Below are 22,405 nucleotides of genomic sequence, written 5' to 3' on the forward strand. Positions count from 1 at the left end.
TCCTTTTTAAAAATGAACCAATCAGAACAAACAAGGGTGATTTATATATGATTGACTTTGTTTACCTTAACTACTGTGTCTGTATTTATATTGTATATTTCTCTGTAAACTTGTATCTAGTTTTTAGAGAATAAAGTATATATCTATCTATCTACTGTAAGCGAATATCTTTATATATTTTAATTATTACTACTTCACTTACATAACCTGTTTTATATTCCAAATTAGCTCCATTTTCTAAAGATAATTCCACATCTTGAAGATTTCCCTCCCCAGCAGCTGTACTAAGTTTCTGTAAGTAAAACAAAGCTTAAGCATTTCTCTCTTGCACATACTAATGTAATACAAATATAATAATTCACATTAACAAACCACTATTTTTTTTTAGTTCAGTTTATATTCTACTTATGATGTCCACTTTTACAGTTTGCTTTTCAAATGCAGTGACAACAACGTTAACTGACAAAGACAGTGTAATTAATGTTTGTAATTTCAGTTTTTTAGAGCAGACAAAAGACTTGGGATCATTGTATAATGTATCAGGATTGTTCCTTCAAATTTCGTACATTCTCATAACTCTTGTCATTTTGATTTTTCTTCCATTTCCGTCTACCGGTATGTATCTTTTTGTAGTCTATAGAAAACATAGGTCACATAACCTTTGAAATATAAGAACAAAATCTTACCTCATCCCAACTTTCCATTTTATCCTGCAAAAAAAAAATAAGAATTAATTTACAGGAGGTTTTAAATCTCCATAAACTATAAATAATATTTTAAGCATTGATTTAGACATGATTCCATTCTTTTGATTGTTCCAATTTCTTCACCTTGTAAAGTTAAATTTCTTCACCTTGTATATTTAATATCCTTCAAGCAGGAGATGTGCTGACAGGACACACAGACATATGGAGATGTGCTGACAGGGCACACAGACATATGGAGATGTGCTGACAGGACAAACAGACATATAGAGATGTGCTGACAGGACACACATACATATGGAGATGTGCTGACAGGACAAACAGAAATATAGAGATGTGCTGACAGGACACACAGACATATGGAGATGTGCTGACAGGGCACAGACATATGGAGATGTGCTGACAGGGCACAGACATATGGAGATGTGCTGACAGGGCACAGACATATGGAGATGTGCTGACAGGACACACAGACATATGGAGATGTGCTGACAGGACACACAGACATATGGAGATGTGCTGACAGGACACACAGACATATGGAGATGTGCTGACAGGACACACAGACATATGGAGATGTGCTGACAGGACACACAGACATATGGAGATGTGCTGACAGGACACACAGACATATAGAGATTTGCTGACATGACACACAGACATATGGAGATGTGTTGACAGGACAAACAGACATATGGAGATGTGCTGACAGGACACACAGACATATGGAGATGTGCTGACAGGACACACAGACATATAGAGATGTGCTGACATGACACACAGACATATGGAGATGTGCTGACAGGACACACAGACATATGGAGATGTGCTGACAGGGCACACAGACATACAGAGATGTGCTGACAGGATACACAGACATATGGAGATATGCTGACAGGACACACAGACATATGGAGATGTGCTGACAGGACACACAGACATATGGAGATGTGCTGACAGGACACACAGACATATGGAGATGTGCTGACAGGACACACAGACATATGGAGATGTGCTGACAGGACACACAGACATATGGAGATGTGCTGACAGGACACACAGACATATGGAGATGTGCTGACAGGGCACAGACATATGGAGATGTGCTGACAGGACACACAGACATATGGAGATGTGCTGACAGGGCACACAGACATACGGAGATGTGCTGACATGAAACACAGACATATGGAGATGTGCTGACAGGGCACACAGACATACGGAGATGTGCTGACATGACACACAGACATATGGAGATGTGCTGACAGGTCACACAGACATATGGAGATATGCTGACAGGTCACACAGACATATGGAGATATGCTGACAGGACACACAGACATATGGAGATGTGCTTACAGGACACACAGACATATGGAGATGTGCTTACAGGACACACAGACATATGGAGATGTGCTGACAGGACACACAGACATATGGAGATGTGCTGACAGGACACACAGACATATGGAGATGTGCTGACAGGACACACAGACATATGGAGATGTGCTGACAGGATAGTAGTTGTAGTAAAGGGTTTGTATGTTAAAAACAATGTGTCTTTCTTCTTAGTATAAATACAGAAACACATGTAATAACCAATATTCATCCTTTTTAAAAATGAACCAATCAGAACAAACAAGGCACACAGACATATGGCCAGTATATAGAAGTAAGTTGATTAGATTATCTCCCCTTTAACATGTTAGACCACCAGAAACAATATCTGTCCACCTGTTACAACGACAAGGCACACAGACATATGGCCAGTTTATTGAAGAAAGTTATTTTGATTATCTCCCCTTTAGCATGTTTGATCACTGGAAATAATGTCTGTTCAGTTGTTGCACAAAAATTTACACCAGAATTATATATATGTATACTGAGTATGATTAAGTACCAAAAGTCCCAGATGTCTGTTGGTTCTAGTTCTGAAACTGTCAACTACAAAATATCCTTCAACAAACTCCAGTTGAAACTTCAGCTTATTTCAAAGGGTGTCATCATGGCGTTAATACCAGCTACCACAGGTCAATAACAATCTGCAAATAAACATCAAATTTAAATCATGTAAACATAATAGATATCGTCATATGATGTGGGATAAGCCAATCAAATGAAATCAGTGTTCGTATTATGTTTTTCGTATCTTACTCCTTGTAATGTGATAAAAGATATATCTGTTAAATAGATAACAGGCCACAACTATAAGAGAATCATTTGTATTTGATTTCTTCCATTCCTTTGTTGAGCGATTGGTTGAAAAAATGATAATGCTATATTGCACTTATTATTTGGCAAATTAAATTCTTATAAATGATAATCAACACTGTTGTTGTAAGGAAATTGTAATTAGGTACTTAAGGGACAAATATTATTTCTAGTTTATCTTGCATAATGACGATTACAGACGCTTCATGAACTTTAATAGAACTAGAATACAGGCGATTCCCTCTATCTGGTAAATGACATCACAAAGGTACACAAAAATTGACGAACTTTTCCGTTGAAAGTAGTCTATTGCATGTACTTTTTAAATTTAACTTTAACTTATGAATTTTACAACTCTCATTAGATTTCATTTTACATGAAATAGTTTTCTTTTTTATTTCTTTTGCAAACTAACACTAATTAGTTACATTTCATTTTTTGAACCTTTTGAATTTCTATTTGTTTTTCAGTTCATTTGACTATGTTTTACTTGTAGATTTGTAAACAATTTGTTGGGTTCTATTTGATGTACATCTTTGTTCAGGCATTGGCCTCGGTGGCCAAGTGGTCTAAGTAGTTCTACTTAACTGACAATCACAAGCCGGTCAACACTGAGGTTGTGAGTTCAAACAACGTCGTGCAGGTGCACTAGACTCCAATCTTAATTGGCTAGGATTGTCAGTTTTCCTATCTAAGGTGGTGGTTTTTCCGGGCATTCAGGCTTTCTCCACCTATAATAAACAGCTGCACCATTAATGGATGATACACCTGTCATGTTTTCTAAGAACAAAGTTTAATAACGTCTCAATGTCATATCAGAAATTCATGAACAACTAAAGGGAGGTTATCTTGATAGATATAAACCCAGTGATATTGTTTGCCTAAAATTAGTGGAGAATAAAGGCTTTTTCCCCTGGAGAAGAATCCCAATTTGAAAAAAAAATGGCTTAAAATCATTCCCAAAAAGACAACTGTTTTCCCAAACAGTGCAGTCTAAGTAATAATTGCGCATGAATACAAAGTGAAATTGGTCTGTAAATTAAAGTTTCAGTCAAGTTCATGGTTTATTTTACATTTCCCAATTTGATGAAAATGACGCATATTTTCCCAATAAAAAAGGGTAGAGGTAGTCTTGAAAAAAGCCAACAATATCACTGAAAACAGGCACCAAAGTTTAACAAAAACTGCTCGAAGCACTTTAAAGGTATTGTCCAAAAACTGGAAAATCCCCATTTTTTTTAATGAATAAAACCATAACTCGGAAACTAAATATCTAAAAATCAAAAGGGAGCTTACATCAATAGATATTAACAATTCACCAAAGTTTCATGAGAACTGCTGAAAGCATTTTTGAGTTATTGTCCAAAAACTGGAAAATCCCCCTTTTTTAATGAATAAAACCCAAATTCTCGGAACCGCAAAATCTAAAATTTATAAAAATTAAAAGGCAGCTCATGTCAATAGATAAAAACAATTGACCAAAGTTTCCTGCATATTTTTGAGTTATTGTCTGAAAACTGAAAAAAAAACAAATTTAAAGAATAAAACCCCATTTTCTCGGAAACATAAAATCTACAATTTATGAAACACGAAAGGGAGCTCACGTCAATAGATATATACAATTCACCAAAGTTTTAAGCAAATTGGGTAAAGCATTTTTGAGTTAATGTCTGACATGTTGACGACAGACGGACAGACAGACAAACAACGGTATACCATAATAAGTCCCATAAACGGGCGAAATAAACTAACCGCCACAAAATAGTCCAAATGTGGCGCTTAAAAATGGCGTTAAAACACCAATAATCAATCAGTCAATCTTTGTTCAGCAAAATTATAATAGCACAGGTATCCTCAGGATATAAAAGGGACTAAGTACTAGCCACTTGACCGTCTAGTGGTCGATTTCACAAAAACAATTAAGACTAAGATTGATAGTAAGTATACTGAATTTTTCATGACTTACGTTCAATCTCAGTCTTAAGTATTTTTGTGGAATTGACCCCAGGAGGTGTAGACACTGACCCCCTCCTGTTACACCTCTAACAATACTGATATGTACTCCAGGAGGTGAAGACACTGACCCCCTCCTGTTACACCTCTAACAATACTGATATGTACTCCAGGAGGTGTAGACACTGTCCCCCTCCTGTTACACCTCTAACAATACTGATATGTACTCCAGGAGGTGTAGACACTGTCCCCCTCCTGTTACACCTCTAACAATACTGATATGTACTCCAGGAGGTGTAGACACTGAACCCCTCCTGTTACACCTCTAACAATACTGATATGTACTCCAGGAGGTGTAGACACTGACCCCCTCCTGTTACACCTCTAACAATACTGATATGTACTCCAGGAGGTGTAGACACTGTCCCCCTCCTGTTACACCTCTAACAATACTGATATGTACTCCAGGAGGTGTAGACACTGTCCCCCTCCTGTTACACCTCTAACAATACTGATATGTACTCAAGGAGGTGTAGACACTGACCCCCTCCTGTTACACCTCTAACAATACTGATATGTACTCCAGGAGGTGTAGACACTGACCCCCTCCTGTTACACCTCTAACAATACTGATATGTACTCCAGGAGGTGTAGACACTGTCCCCCTCCTGTTACACCTCTAACAATACTGATATGTACTCCAGGAGGTGTAGACACTGTCCCCCTCCTGTTACACCTCTAACAATACTGATATGTACTCCAGGAGGTGAAGACACTGACCCCCTCCTGTTACACCTCTAACAATACTGATATGTACTCCAGGAGGTGTAGACACTGAACCCCTCTTGTTACACCTCTAACAATACTGATATGTACTCCAGGAGGTGAAGACACTGACCCCCTCCTGTTACACCTCTAACAATACTGATATGTACTCCAGGAGGTGTAGACACTGAACCCCTCCTGTTACACCTCTAACAATACTGATATGTACTCCAGGAGGTGAAGACACTGACCCCCTCCTGTTACACCTCTAACAATACTGATATGTACTCAAGGAGGTGTAGACACTGACCCCCTCCTGTTACACCTCTAACAATACTGATATGTACTCTAGGGGGTGAAGACACTGACCCCCTGTTGTTACACCTCTAACAATACTGATATGTACTCCAGGAGGTGTAGACACTGACCCCCTCCTGTTACACCTCTAACAATACTGATATGTACTCCAGGAGGTGTAGACACTGACCCCCTCCTGTAACACCTCTAACAATACTGATATGTACTCCAGGAGGTGTAGACACTGTCCCCCTCCTGTTACACCTCTAACAATACTGATATGTACTCCAGGAGGTGTAGACACTGACCCCCTCCTGTTACACCTCTAACAATACTGATATGTACTCCAGGAGGTGTAGACACTGACCCCCTCCTGTTACACCTCTAACAATACTGATATGTACTCCAGGAGGTGTAGACACTGACCCCCTCCTGTTACACCTCTAACAATACTGATATGTACTCCAGGAGGTGTAGACACTGAACCCCTCCTGTTACACCTCTAACAATACTGATATGTACTTTGTGTGAAAAAAACCTACAATACTGGAATAAAATAGTATATTGTTAACAATACTGGTAGGCCTTTACTAGGCTGCAGAACTTAAGGTCCTTATGAGATTTTTATTACAATTTGCCGTCTACCAGGGTTGGCAAAGTATTACCTGCCCAGGCTGGGCAATACTCCCAAAAAACGGGTAATACCGGGCAATACTGGGCAATATGATTTTTTTACCTTATTTTTACACAAAATAGTAAAGACTTGTTGTAGTGTCATAGTGTTATATCTAAATATATACATTTTATACAGATAACCATTGTGAGTCATTTCTAGAAGATTGAAAATTCAATTTCATTCTCTTCTACACTAATTTTATGTAGGCAGAATACAAGATTTGCATATCTTATGATACCTTGTTAATTTCTAAGCATTATTTCAATAATCCAAACATTTTATTGCAGTGTTTGAGTAAATTGTGAATTTAAATTGCTCTGCAATCATATAGCTAAATAAACACCCTAACGGGTCATGTCATTAACACTTAAAGAAATGAAAAGGCTGATTATTATTATATAAATGTGTCTGTGTTCTAATCTGCAGCTGCGTTACGTTTGCGCGGATTGGTCCTAAATTTGCGCGAAAAAAATCCATGTTTGTGCGAAAAAACGCATTACGTTTGAGCGAAATTTACCTGTTGAAAAGTTACTGCATTTGCGGGGATTTATACAAAATTAAACATATGAAAAATAAATCTATAACTTTTTATAAAAAATAAAATGCTCTGGGCACAGCTTGATATGACCGCAGAGGGCGAACCCTGAAAAGTTGGGGCAAGTATGGACACAACATTCAAGCTTGATACAGCTCTGAATTTGGATTAGGATTAAATATTTGAAACAGCATATGTTTCTGACACAGAATGAATGTGGTCTACATGGTCTAAGAACTTTTTTTTTTTAATTTACCTATTATAGTCCAATATCCAACTTCTAAATAGATTATACATGATTAGATTCAGCATATCAAAGAATCCCAAGAATTCAATTTTTGATGAAATCAAAACTAAGTTTTATTTTGGACCCTTTTGACCCCGATGTGGACCAATTTGATAACGTGCCCAAAAATCAAAAAAATAAAATGCTCTGGGCACAGCTTGATACGACCGCAGAGGGCGAACCCTGAAAAGTTGGGGCAAGTATGGACACAACATTCAAGCTTGATACAGCTCTGAATTTGGATTAGGATTAAATATTTGAAACAGCATATGTTTCTGACACAGAATGAATGTGGTCTACATGGTCTAAGAACTTTTTTTTTTTAATTTACCTATTATAGTCCAATATCCAACTTCTAAATAGATTATACATGATTAGATTCAGCATATCAAAGAATCCCAAGAATTCAATTTTTGATGAAATCAAAACTAAGTTTTATTTTGGACCCTTTTGACCCCGATGTGGACCAATTTGATAACGTGCCCAAAAATCAAAAAAATATAAATACATATGGTTAGATTCAGCATATCAAAAATCCCAATAATTAAATGTTTGATGAAATCAAATAAAAAGTTGAATTTTGGACCCTTTTGACCTCAATATGAACCAATTTGATTGCGGGCCCAAAAATCAAAAATCTAAATACATGGTTAGAGTGAGCATATCAAAGAACCCCATACTGTCAATTTTTGTTGAAATCAACCAAAGTTTAATTTTGGACCCCAATTTGGACCAACTTTTTGGCCCAAAATTCCTAAATGTTTAAGGCAATTACCCCCAAACTCAAACCCAGCTATCCCTTTGTGATATGGAACCTTGTAGTACAATTTCATAAGGACCCATACACTTATACAGAAGTTATTGTCCTGAAACTAGAAAAATACTTGTTTTTTTTTGTATCCTTTTTTGCCATTAATTCCCACAATTTTGAGGTAATTTCCCCCAAAATCAATCCCAGCCTTCCCTTTGTGGTATGATACCTTGCAGTACAATTTCAGAAAGATCCATACACATACACACAAGTTACTGTCATGAAACTAGAAAAAAAGCTTGTTTTTTGGCCCCAGGTAACTCCTAAAATTTGAGGCAATTACCCCCAAAATCAATCCCAGCATTCCCTTTGTGATATGGAACCTTCTGGTACAATGACAGAGAGATCCATACACTAACACACAAGTTATTGTCTGGAAGTTACAAAAATGCTTGTGTCATTTTAAAATCCGCGCAAATGTAGATCGGCCCTAATCTGATTTTTTTTTTATTAATAAGTGATGTAGATATAAATTATTTAAAAGTAATTTAACTTACATGTAATTGTTAATTCAAAATATTAGTTATATATATTTGAATTATAAAAGAAATTCTTTGGCTTTATGTTAACATGTTACTTTTCTAGTAGGATCAACGGAAGTAGTTTCCTAATACTTAAAGTATTGAAGACTGGCTTATATAGATATATAGGAAGATGTGGTGTGAGTGCCAATGAGACAACTATCCATCCAAGTAACAATTTAAAAAAAGTAAACCATTATAGGTCAATGTACGGCCTTCAACACGGAGCCTTGGCTGACATTGAACAACAAGCTATAACAGGCCCTAAAATTACTAGTGTAAAACCATTCAAACAGGAAAACCAACGGTCTAATCTATATAAAAAACGAGAAATGAGCAACACATATAAATTACATAAACAAATGACAACTACTATACATCAGATTCCTGACTTAGGACAGGTGCAAACATTTGCAGTTGGATTAAACGTTTCAATGGTACCAAACCTTCTCCCTTTTTCTGAAACAATAGCATAACATCACAACATACAAAAACACACAATAAAATAGACAGAATAGTGATTTAATAGATTTTCAGGAGAATTATTGAGAAAATATGTTTATAAATATCTGAATCCTCTTTAAAATTCAGGCCAGTATTTTATATTACCCAGTATTGCCCAGTATTACCCGGTATAACCCAGTAAAACCCGGGTTTCCCCAGTATTTCCCACTGGGCTGGGCATCACTCATAAAACCAGGGTTTTTGCCAACCCTTCCGTCTAGACAAATTGTAAAAAATATCATGAGACATACTTCAAGACATTTTATACTTGAATGTCAGCAATATTATAGTCAAATCTGAGAAAAGCATATAATTTCATATAGCAGTCCTAAGTATGAAATTGTTCAAATTATTATGGCATATTGTTATTCTAAATTATTTCCCAAAATTGATCGCCCTGAAGATCATAAAAAACATTTTATTAAAATTAAGTATGTCAATAAAGGCTTTGATTTTGTAAATATTGCCGGTATATTTAACGACCATTCTGTTAAAGAACAAATTCCTGGATATTTTGACAATACTGAACTACCTCTTATTTGTTATATTTACAAGAAATCTACCCGGAAATTTGTGTTTAATTATAGTCAATTGTGTAAAGATGTTAATATCAGTGAAAATACACCTACTTCATGTAATTGCAGTAATTCCGAATATATTTATGGACCCATTTCCCATGTTATAACAGGAAATCTTAACATCGTTCAAGACCGAGAGTTAAAATCATTTCTCAGTAAAGGACCTAAATATCGTCCCCCGTCAATTATTAATTGGAATGAGTGCCGTAATATCATCCACGACTCACTCCATACTTACTGTATGAAATGGATAAAACGGGAAAAAGCTGACAAAATATCTTTGGACTCTTTTTTTAATTCAGTAATGAAGATAGTTGATATACGTATTCAACATTTTAAAGAACATTTTACTATTAACAATAACCACAATAAACCTATTTCTCGTATCAAACATAAACTAAAAGAACTAACCAAGGAATTTGTTTTTGTCCCGGCCGATAAAGCTGCTAATAATATTATTATTGTTTGACGTAAATTTTACATTGAGGTTCTGAAAAAGGAAATCACCAATTCACCAACATTCCAACTGACTCCATTTTCAGAAAACGAAATCTGTAACAAACATAAACTTTTAGCCACCGCTTTACAAGCAGAGCCAAATACAATGAAAGTCCCAACTATGTATTGGCTTCCGAAGCTACATAAAACCCCTTACAAATATAGATTTATTTCGTCATCAAGCCATTGTTCAACTACTAAATTGTCTATTATTCTTACCAGCACACTTGGTACAATTAAAAACCTTATAATAAATTGTTCAAATAAGGCCTTCGAAAATAGTGGAATAAATTACTTTTGGAGTGTCAAGAACTCGTTGGAAGAACTTGATAAATTGCATGCTTATATTGGTGATTTTGAATCTGTTCAAAGTTTTGATTTTTCTACCCTGTATACCACATTGCCTCACATTCTCATTAAGAAAAAATTCACACACCTAATTAAATGGGCATTCAAAAAATCAGAATGTGAATATATATGTTTAAACTCTTTTAGGTCATTTTTTAGTAGCAATAAACAAAAAAACTATGTTAATTGGACATGCTTTGATACTATATATGCCCTGGAATTTTTACTAGATAACATTTTTGTTCGCTTTGGGGATTCCGTATATCGTCAGATTATCGGAATTCCAATGGGGACTAACTGTGCACCACTTATTGCGGACCTCTTTTTGTATTGTTACGAGTTACAATTTATGACAAAAATAAGCAAAGACCCATCAAAACAACATCTGATAAACAAATTTAATAATACTTTTAGATATTTGGATGATATTTTGGCTCTCAATAATGACGACTTCAGTATGTATATTAATGAAATTTATCCTGGTGAACTTACTTTAAATAAAGCTAATACTAACAATGACCACTGCCCTTTCCTCGATCTTGATATCTATATCACTAACGGAAAGCTGAATACTAAAATTTATGATAAAAGGGATGATTTTTCATTTCCTATCGTTAATTATCCGTTTTTAGATGGTGACGTTCCCTTGTCACCATCTTACGGTGTTTATATATCTCAACTTGTACGATTCGCTCGTGTATGTAACAATGTTTTAGATTTTAACGAGAGAAATTTATGTATTACTGAAAAATTATTACACCAGGGTTTTCGATATCATAAACTAGTCAAAACATTTACTAAATTTTATCATCGGTATAATGACATCATTCGTAAATATAGCTCAACATGCAGACTTTTTATACGTTCAGGTATTTCACATCCAATTTTTTATGGAAATATTCTTTATAAAGCACAAAGGTGTCAGTATTCACCTCATAAACTTACAAAACCTTTGAATAGACTTATTAAGAAGGGATATAATTACGATACTGTTGTCAAGTCATTAAAGATTGCATATTTTGGCGTTAATATTGAGTCACTGATAAGGTCTTTGCGTCGGAACTAAACACATTTATTCTAAAAACAGTTGTTGGCATGACACGGGTTATGTTCTTCTCATATATGTTATGATGGTATGATACTAAACCCCTTACGGGAAGGATTGTGTCTGATGTTCATATGATGAAATCATAATCTTTCAGTCAGTTTAATTGAAGTCTGGAGCTGGCATGTCAGTTAACTGCTAGTAGTCTGTTGTTATTTATGTATTATTGTCATTTTGTTTATTTTCTTTGGTTACATCTTCTGACATCAGACTCGGACTTCTCTTGAACTGAATTTTAATGTGCGTATTGTTATGCTTTTACTTTTCTACACTGGTTAGAGGTATAGGGGGAGGGTTGAGATCTCACAAACATGTTTAACCCCGCCGCATTTTTGCGCCTGTCCCAAGTCAGGAGCCTCTGGCCTTTGTTAGTCTTGTATTATTTAAATTTTAGTTTCTTGTGTACAATTTGGAAATTAGTATGGCGTTCATTATCACTGAACTAGTATATATTTGTTTAGGGGCCAGCTGAAGGACGCCTCCGGGTGCGGGAATTTCTCGCTACATTGAAGACCTGTTGGTGACCTTCTGCTGTTGTGTTTTTTTATTTTGGTCGGGTTGTTGTCTCTTTGACACATTCCCCATTTCCATTCTCAATTTTATATAAAATAAATGAGGAATGTGTCGACCCATGGACACAGATGATGCCCCCACTTGCATACAACGTTATAATGGGACATAACACAAGGATGGTAAAAGTGATCCTACCTAAATTTGTACTTGATCTGAGTTTGCTGGTAAAAAGCATTGTGTACAAGTTTCATAACATTTGGTTTAGGCAAACTAATGTTAGAGAATGGAAACGAAAAAATCAGCTTTTCCATTTGAAAAGGGGCATAACTCTAGAACAGTTTAAATGATGTAACGGAAATTAAAACTTGATCTGTGTTTTGTGGTAATAGGCATTCTGTAAAAGTTTTATAACATTTGAATGAGACAAACTAAAGTTAGAGAACGGAAATGAAAAAATCAGCAAATTTTTCGATTTGTAAAGGGGTATAACTCTAATATGTAACCCCCAAAATCAATCACAACCTTCCTTTTGAGGTCATAGACCTAGTGTTTAAATTTCATAGATTTCTATTTACTTATACTAAAGTTATTGAATGAAAATCAAATGTCTTCGGACAACGACGTCGACGTGATACCAATATCTGACGGCGATTTTTTTTTCGTCGTATATAAACCTCACTAAAGTTCTATCAATATGGAATAAAACCTCACTAAAGTTCTATCAATATGGAATAAAACCTCACTAAAGTTCTATCAATATGGAATAAAACCTCACTAAAGTTCTATCAATATGGAATAAATATAAACATTTGGAGGATTTTGTGACATATTTAAATCAGGAGGATTTCGTGACAAATTATATATATGAATCAGGATAAATGGAACTTGTAAAAAATATCGATGCTTAATGACAGCAGGTAAGTGAAGTAATCCTAATATCTGAGTAACAATCAGATGAATTATTTTAAATCGATACAAATAAACTGATTTGCTGAGCGTAGCTGGATACACCCGCAGAGGTCAAACCCTGAACAGTTGGGGCATAAACGGACACAATATTCAAGCTTGATACAGGTCTGAATTTGGATTGTAATTAAATATTTGACATATTACAGGTTTCTGAATAAATTTAGTCAAAGAACTTGACATTGCTTATATGAATTGAATTTATATTCAATTTTAAAATTATATAAACATTTCTTGCTGTTGTGCAATAACAACTGTGCTGTTGCGCAATACTTAGTATATCTGTTGTCTGAATATAAACAAATAACTTCTCAATGTTATATCAGAAATTGATTAAAAAAAACTAAAGGGATGTTATCTTAATAGATATAAATCAGTCATCAAAGTTTACTGAAAACTGCTCTAAGCACTTTAAGGATATTGTCCAAAAACTTGAAAATCACCTCTTTTCTATGAAAAAATATTAAAACTCTGAAAAGCAAAATCTAAAATTTATAAAAATCAAAAGAGAGCTTACAACAATAGAAATAATCAATTTACCAAAGTTTCATCAAAATGCTGAAAGAATTTTTGAGTTACGTGTATTGTCTGAAAACTGTAAAATCACCTTTTATGTAATAAATAAAACCCCATAAATCGTAAACTTATAATCTAAAATTTATAACAAGAATGCACACGCTGAATTGTCTCGCCTTATTTACTAATCATTGATATTATGATGATAGTCCTAAGTATAAAGCTTTATTAAAAACTGTCACATAAACTTAACATTAACCAAGATAACTGAACAAAGACCAATGAACAATGAAAATGATATCAAGGTCAGATGAACCATGCCAGGCAGACATGTACAGCTAACAATGCTTCCATACAACACATATAGATAACCCATTACTTATAGTTTTGAAAAATAGACCAAAACACAAAAAACTTAACACTGAGCAATGAACCGTGAAAACCGTGAGGTCAAATAAAACCTGTGCGACTGACATATAGATCATAAAATATTTCCACACATCAAATATAGTTGACCTATGGCATATAGTATAAGATAACCAGATGCTCCGCAGGGCACAGCTTTATACGACCGCAGAAGTCAAACCCTGAAAGGTTGGGGCTAGTATGGACACAACATTTAAACTGGATACAGCTCTGAATTTGGATTGTGATTAAATAGTTGACACAGCATAGGTTTCTGACACAGAATGAATGTGGTCTAATGAACTTAAAATGTTGTTTTTTTTGTCTTTGAGCAATTCACTATGCTGTTAAATATTACTCCTTTGATATTTGAAGAAATTTTCTTTTTCATTTCTGAAGTCTGAAATAAGATTGAACCCCGCCAATTTGTTTTCACCTCCCCCTTTCCCTTATTCGAAAACCCGGGTGTGAAGAATACAAACCGTAGGATTACAAACTATTAAAATAGTCCCTCTGGTATCTTTCATCCCTCATTTAAAAACAAAAGTATTACACGTTAGAAATCTGTTTCTGTGTCTCGGTCTGTAGTACAAAGCAGGGTTATTTTTCATATATTTCCATTTGATTTTTTGTTCTGAATATTCATTTAATATGCCACTTGACGTCCGTCATCCATAGTCATTATTTATTTTACCGTTACTTTACAATAAAGCGTTTTGCTCATGCTGATTTATATAACATCGTCTATAATTTCACATATCGAAATTAACAAAGAGCACATAAAATTTTGCAACCAAACAATTGTCTAAAAACTCACTGACTTCGTATTATTTATTAATTTTGCAGTTTCGGGCTTTTTACTCTTTATGGGCTTCTAGCTATTACAAAAATCTGAATGTTGACGACTCTCAATGTTTTGAATTGTATGGGTCGTTAGGTTGCTGTCGTATTAATGTATACCTTTAAAATCTTTTTCAAAACAAAAGGATTGATTTGGGTATAGAAATATTCACATCTCTGGACTTCTCCCGTCCGACAGTATATCTTTGCTAAAATTTGGTGCGGCCGTTTAGCTTCACGGATGTATAAATTTGCAGCCTCGTTTAGTCGAAATAAAACTGTTGTATATCCGATGCATAGTGCAGTTTAGCTCTATCTATACATTAAAAAAAACATCTAAATAAATGGTCGAAGGGATATACGTACTACGAAAAAAACCTCTAAACAACAACAAAGGTTACATGAATCTTCAAATAAGTCACATTGCTGATTTTAACACATCTGTTTCGCCTTTTGCAGTTGTAGATGAAAAAAACTTTATTTAACAAAAGAGATCAGTAAAACAATAAATTGAGAATAAACGAAAGGGCCGAAAAAGCGAGCCTGACTGTCGTTGTTTTACGCCTCAATATATGAGTAGATAACTCCAATGCAACATTTTATATTGGCAAATTTCCAATGAAGTTCATTAAACTTAAAGTTTTTGGCCAATTTCCAATGTATTTTTTTAATAATAAAGTTTTTGGCAAATTTCCAATATACATAATTTAAGAGCAGTTTAGGTGAGATATTAAAATGAGTTTCAATTACCAACCTTACACTGCTTTTAAATTATGTTTTGTACTTAATTAATTGTCCATTAACCTGGAAACCCTTTCCCCCCCCTTTTTTGCACCTTATTCCTTAACTTTTTGATCCATTACTCCCAAAGACAATTCTTACCCAGAGGTGGATTTAGGGGGGGGGCCAGGCCCCCCCCTTTTTGGGAAAAATTTGGTTGCTTATATAGGGAATCACTGAAGCGTGTTTGGAGCGGGCCACTTCTTAGGTCAGTCAGTGGGCCCCCACTTATGAAAATTCCTGGATCCGCCACTGTTACCATCCTTTTGTGGTATTCCAATATCCAAAATCTAAATATATGGTTAGAATCATCATATCAAAGAACCCCAAGAATTCAATTAAAGTTAAATTTTGGACCCTTAAGACCTAAATGTGGACCAATTTGATAACCAGTCCTAAATATTGAAAATCTAAATACATGGTTAGATTCAGCATATTAAAGGTCCCAATAGTTTAATTTTTGAAGAAATAGAACAAAGTTTAATTTTAGAATGGTTTATGTCAAGTTTGGTTTCATTTGGCCTGGTACTCTGAGGCCTGATAGTTTCAGAAGAGAAGATTTTTGTAAAAGTTTACGGACCACGACAGACGGTGGGTGTAAAGTGATGAGAAAGGGCCAGGTGAGCTAAATATGAGGTAAAACCATGCATCTTTTTTTTGCAATTATATCTGATCTTTCATGCCAAACAGGCATTGAGGTTCACGATTGAATTTCTTCTTTTTTTAATAAAGCAACTTAATTGTTATTGTTCAATCCTATACATGTTTATTGAATAAATGCACATTTATACCCCTATGGGGTTGAAGGAATTGGTCCGAGTACACAGTTATTTCGTAGTGCATTTCTTTTAGACAATAAATGTAAATAAAAAAAATCCCACCTGCGCTTTCTCAATAACATTTTTACAGTATGTTGTACTACTTTTGGGACAAATTATATCAAATTTATAGAAAACTTCATCAGCTCTAACTCAAAATATGGACAATTTTGTGTTAAGGGGGTCTTGAAATCTTTTGACAGCTTCCGAAGTGCTAATTTTTTACCTTTTTCAGCTGGACCTAATCACTACTTTACCTAAATATTTATGACTCAAATTTTTTTACAGTGTCATTTCACCCCCCAACTTGCTATATGAGGCATAAAACATTGAGAATTAAATTTAGAAGGGGTAAAACAAAAATTGGCAAGTAACACACTGTCCACATTGAGGACTATATTTGTGGACAACGAAAATCAAAGGACGATAACTGTGTGCTCGGACCTAATAGGATAGAAAAAGTCGACCAATCTTTATAAAACTTGGTATGACATAAGCTTAATATATTATAAGACTGCTTACAAAGTTTCATAACAATAGGATATATATTATAGACACTATGATTAATTCTATATTCAACTTTACGTGTTAAATTTGGACGTTAAAATTGAGAAATTTCAACTATCAACATTTGGGGCTTTTAAAATTAAAATATTGCAAAAAAATACTTTTAAAATGCCTTAAAATATAATACATCATGTATTTAAAGCAATAGAGTACTCATTTGATATATCAGACTTGGCATAATTTTTCAAAAGTCAAATTTATATGAGCCTGTGCCTAAAAATGGAGGTTTTCCAATGAAGGGGAGCCTTACATGAAGATGTAATATTTTCCAGCAATTTTAAATTTGTGAAGCTTTTTGATTATAAATAATCCTTACATATGTACTTATTGTACTTTAAATGGAAAGAAAACTTACAAATAACATATCATATTAGTTTAAAAGGGTCTTAGGCCAAGTATGACTAAAAATAATTTAGGGTCAATTTAGGCCGTAGCACATATTTACATTTAAAAAATGCATATTCAGTGTTTTCATTAAGAACCGGCCATTTTGAACTGTTCAAATCAATTTCTGGCCGGTTCAGTTGTCCTTAAAAAAAAAAAAAAAAAAAAGTCCGATTTTTTTTATCAGATCTTTTTATATTAAAATCATGACAACGGAGTTCGAAGATTTGTGTTTATATTTTAAACCGACATGCGGTTGCAACGACGATTTTCATTGGCTGTTATTTCAGACTTCCTGTTTGACACACGTGCTTATCGTTGTTATGATTGAATGAATAGTAATGTACACGGATTCCACTGTACCCTCGCAGCTCTCATGGGGTGTTCCATAAACGGAGGGATCTACGTACATACATACATAGTTTTACTGTTTAGGTGATCTACAACGGACCCCGTCGATCTGCCGGCAACTACAAAGCATCCGAAAAGGGGGCAGGGTACATCGATGAAAAATTGCTTTGGCAGAACTTCTGGTCCCGTTCCAAATCATAGATATATTTCTGGTGATAATACTTTCAGTTGTGAGGTATGTAACCCTTTTAAAAGCTATCAAACGAAATTTAGAAGAAGTGGAAGCTCATGTTTTCTTATAAATGAGCCTGGCCAGCACTTCTTCTTTTTCTTTCTTAACACATCTTTTCATACCACCGGGATAATGGGAAGGGGGATATTTAAAACTGCTGCGTGCAGGGGAAGTGCTGTCCAAATTTTTTTAGGGGTCCCCAAAGGTAGGACAAGTATCTGGTTTTAAATGTAAATAGCACCATAATTTTCTTATTCGCCCATGTCCCTATTTAAATAAAATTAACCTCTTTTCAGGTTCAGAGTTTTTGCTTCTACATGTAACCTTTTATCAACAATTATTATATAGCCAGAAATAAATTATGATGCTCAATGTAGTATTTTTTTATTCTGAGTATGATCAGATTTTGAGGACGATTGTTGCTGGTGAACTCTATTTTGGCATGAATAACAAGTTTTTATACATAAGTGTCATTGAATTGTATCCATCAATCATTCTAATAATTAATCTCTTAGTGAAGTGATATAAATGAAAATATTTCAATATAGTGATGTTAGATATTTAAATTCAATTTTTTTACTTAGACAAACTTTAGGTTGCCTACATTAACAGTGGTACTGTAAAAGTGACATTTTTAGAACAATTATAATTTTCTGCCACGCCCAGAATTCAGGATTTTGTGTCTATTTTTTTTTTAATCTTTGATGGTGGGGAAAGTGGTAGAAATTACATTTTCAGAACTATAGTTTTATGCCAGGTATGCAGGTTTTTAAGCCTTTTTGTTAAAATTTTGAGGTGGGCTAGTGGTAAAAGTGACATTTTCAGAACTATAATTTAATGCCCAGAATGCGCCAGAATGCAGGATTTTGCGTCTAATTTTAAAAATATCGTGGGGGGGCAAGCCCCCCCAAACCCCCCCTGTTAGGCCTGCTTAAATCTCTAATTGGCCCCTTCAAACAAAATGAAGTGAAACCCCTGCATATTGAAGCTATAAAAAATAAAAAAAAAAAAAGGCTTTTCTATCATTTCTATACTCAGGTGACATTATACAATAAATCTGAGCACAAAAAGCCTCTTACATTCAACTTTCTGAGCAGACAGTATGGTCTGATACAAAGATTTTTCACTTTTCAGTGAAAAACTTGCATGCAATTTTAGTCTCAACAGGCTTATAGTTGAACCACATGGTATCCTACAGGGGTAAAGAAAGATATTATGTGAAATGAAACAGGTACAAAAGACATTGTTAAATGCTTTTTACACAAATTTAGTGAGGTCTTTATTATGGACTTCAACTTTTATGTGCCATGCTCCTCACATTTAACTTGATACAAACAGGGTGTCAAATGAGGGTCATTTATACAACACACTTTACTCATATTGTCTGAGATAATCTTCTTTTCTGTAGATTCAGAGTTCAGAAATGAGTAAAACAACTGGATTAAAGCATAGAAACACAAAAATTGACACATGAAAACATGTCAGATAGAAAGTCAAAATTAGGAGATAACTGTATTGTATTTTAAGCTCCGACGGCATCAATTGGGGATTTGATGGTCGCAAATTAAGTTTACTGGCGACGCGTTAGCGGAGACAGTAAACAGGTATTTGTGACCATCAAATCCCCAATTGATGCCGTCGGAGCTTAACATACAATATTGTTATCTCCATTCTAATGAAACCGACAGAAAATAACGTTAAAACATGTATTTAAAATCTGTCATATGCCGTCTGCGCTTGCGCGTACGTCCCATAGCATCAATTGCCAATTGATGCCATGTAAATAAGTGACGTTATCCAATCAAAATGAACGTTACAAATGTTGTTGCATTAGAATGCCACTTATGCATCAAAATTGAAAAAGCTATGAAATGCTTATTTTGACCATATAATGCCAAAATTGGTCATTTTTGCAGAAATTCTGTCAAATAAAAGTTTAAATCCCTTAGTTTTATGCTATTTGACAAATTGACACCATCAAATCATTCATGGAAGTTGCCAAAGTACAGATTCTATATTTCCTGATTTCACCTCTTATATAAATGAACACAATACATCATACAAAAATAACAACAAAAGAACAAACATTATATACATATAAGTATCTACATGTATCATGCAGTTGTTGAGTCCACTCTCCTCAGTGACCATGATTTTTTAACAAATGGAGCGTTTACTGCATAATTGACTGACACGAAAGACATAAAACCAATTTATCCACATTATCCATATTATCTATAATTCAGAATAGGTATATACAAGTATGCCAACGCAATTCAATTGTAACCAGTCACAGCAGTGCTTTAATGAATTGCTTTGGTTTGGTTTCGGAAATACATGAAATAAACCTCTACATACTTGAACTCAACGAAATCCTTGATAAACTGAAGAAATTAAAAAAAATCTCTCAGTAGTACTAGATTTCTTCTTTGTCCATGATCTTGAACAGAAGATGACATTGATACCCGGAAATTATTTTTTATAAAACTTCGACCGACCTTTCAGGCTTATTGCTGCATGTTCCGTTCAAAAAGAAGTAAATACAATATAAAAATAACGGAGCGGCAAGGAGTGTCATTTCTGCACAAGAGTGTGACAGAACAGAGCGAAATAAAACTGACCTGTTAATTTCTTGTTGGTTTAAAGCGGACTTTTTAAACTTTAGGTTGACAGCATATTCTGGAAGACCAGGAAGTTTAAAAGTCAAAATGAGGCAATGAACTAGTTAACTCTCTTAACTACTGTACAAATAACAGGAATAGTCTATGTAAACTTTAAGTCTTTGTATGGAAATTCCCTCAATTAAACTATCAAATACGGTAAATCGTGATCACTTTAAAGACCTTTCTAGCGCAAATAGCCCAAAGACAAAGAATGCAAAACTGGTTCTTTTTATTGTAGATAAAACCAGAGACATATAATTATATGTCTCTGATAAAACTAGATATATCTCACATGGTTTAAATTAAAGTAAGACCACAACTTTCCCGGTATCAAATCATCTATAAAAACATCAATGGTTTGCCATATGACCTTTTACATTGAATCATTGAATGATCTTGAATTTGCATTAAGTCGTGTTGTCTTGAGACCCTTTACAGACAAAACAGGCAGGCGCGGATCCAGAGGGGGGGGGGGGGGGGCGGGGGTTGGAACTCCCCCTTTTTTTTACGATCAATGCATTTGATAGGGGACCCCGTTTTTTCACCAAATTTGTAAAATCTAGTCATAACTATAATCTTTATTGCAAAATTACACTCATGAGGGTCAAGCAATACAATCAAACAATGAAATACAATGTAATACAATGAAATACAAAATAATACAATACAATATATAGAATAATAGAACATAAGAGTTCAATTATAATTTAAATGTATGTAAAAAACACCATCATAACCTTCAGGGTTCCCATAGAAAATTACACAGGCACTTGTCTCAGAAAAACAAATTCTTATATACCTTATTATAACACGTTATAATAAGGTATATAGGAAAACAAAATTCTGAGACAAGTGCCTGTGGAAAATTACCAAAGTTTACTCTAAGCACAATACAAGACAAGAACAGACAGACAGAGATCCGGAAATTTTATTGATTATGAGAATTACGATTTTTTTCCTTTGTCCTACGTATCGTTCTACTTTTCAGAATGATGTCCCCGTAAAACCTTTAAGTCTTAAATTACAATGCGTGAAATGATGTTTTTGCTTTGAGACAAGAAAATTGTCGAAAAAAATATCTAAAAATTAATTGCGTTTCAATATAAGGAAGTGTCCGGGAAACGCTCAGAATGCACGATTTTGCTTTATTTTTCTCAGAGCTTGCCTTCTGGGAGCCTTGGGCGGCCCCCACCCCTCGCCAAACAAATTTCATCGAATATTTTTAAAATATTTTCTCGCACAATATCTGGACATCGGTGGACATGCAACATTGCAAAAATCACATGTTTACAAATGAAAATCAACACTTAGACTAATAAGTTTTAACCGTGACTCAAAGTCACTTTGTTGGTGGTCCGAAAACACTGGCACACTCCTTCGGGAGTCTAGACGCGGAGATGCTGTTGTTGCAGTACTCGTCCCACAAAGCAAAAAGATACCATCTGCGAGTATGGTCTTGAGGAAACGATGATAGTCCGTCGGAAGGGGACGATAAATGGCTGACCCGTGTTAAGAGAGAGCCATATCTCTTGCACGTTAAAGACACCCTTGTAGATTTCGAAAAAGAGTAGGCTAATG

At 34.8% G+C, this 22,405-nt stretch overlaps 1 long non-coding RNA gene across 1 annotated transcript; it reads right to left on the reverse strand.

Annotated features, from left to right (window-relative positions):
* Nucleotides 1-201: 201 nt before the first annotated feature.
* Nucleotides 202-20,867, reverse strand: LOC134699427 (uncharacterized). The gene is made up of 4 exons (XR_010103588.1): nucleotides 20,786-20,867; nucleotides 2,605-2,746; nucleotides 687-710; nucleotides 202-292 (listed from the first exon to the last, which is right to left on the reverse strand). It is a non-coding gene; the product is annotated as an uncharacterized LOC134699427 (long non-coding RNA).
* Between the last annotated feature and the right edge of the window lie 1,538 nt (nucleotides 20,868-22,405).

Source organism: Mytilus trossulus, unplaced genomic scaffold (assembly GCF_036588685.1).
Source record: "Mytilus trossulus isolate FHL-02 unplaced genomic scaffold, PNRI_Mtr1.1.1.hap1 h1tg000070l__unscaffolded, whole genome shotgun sequence".
In the NCBI taxonomy this organism is placed as follows: Eukaryota; Metazoa; Mollusca; class Bivalvia; order Mytilida; family Mytilidae; genus Mytilus; species Mytilus trossulus.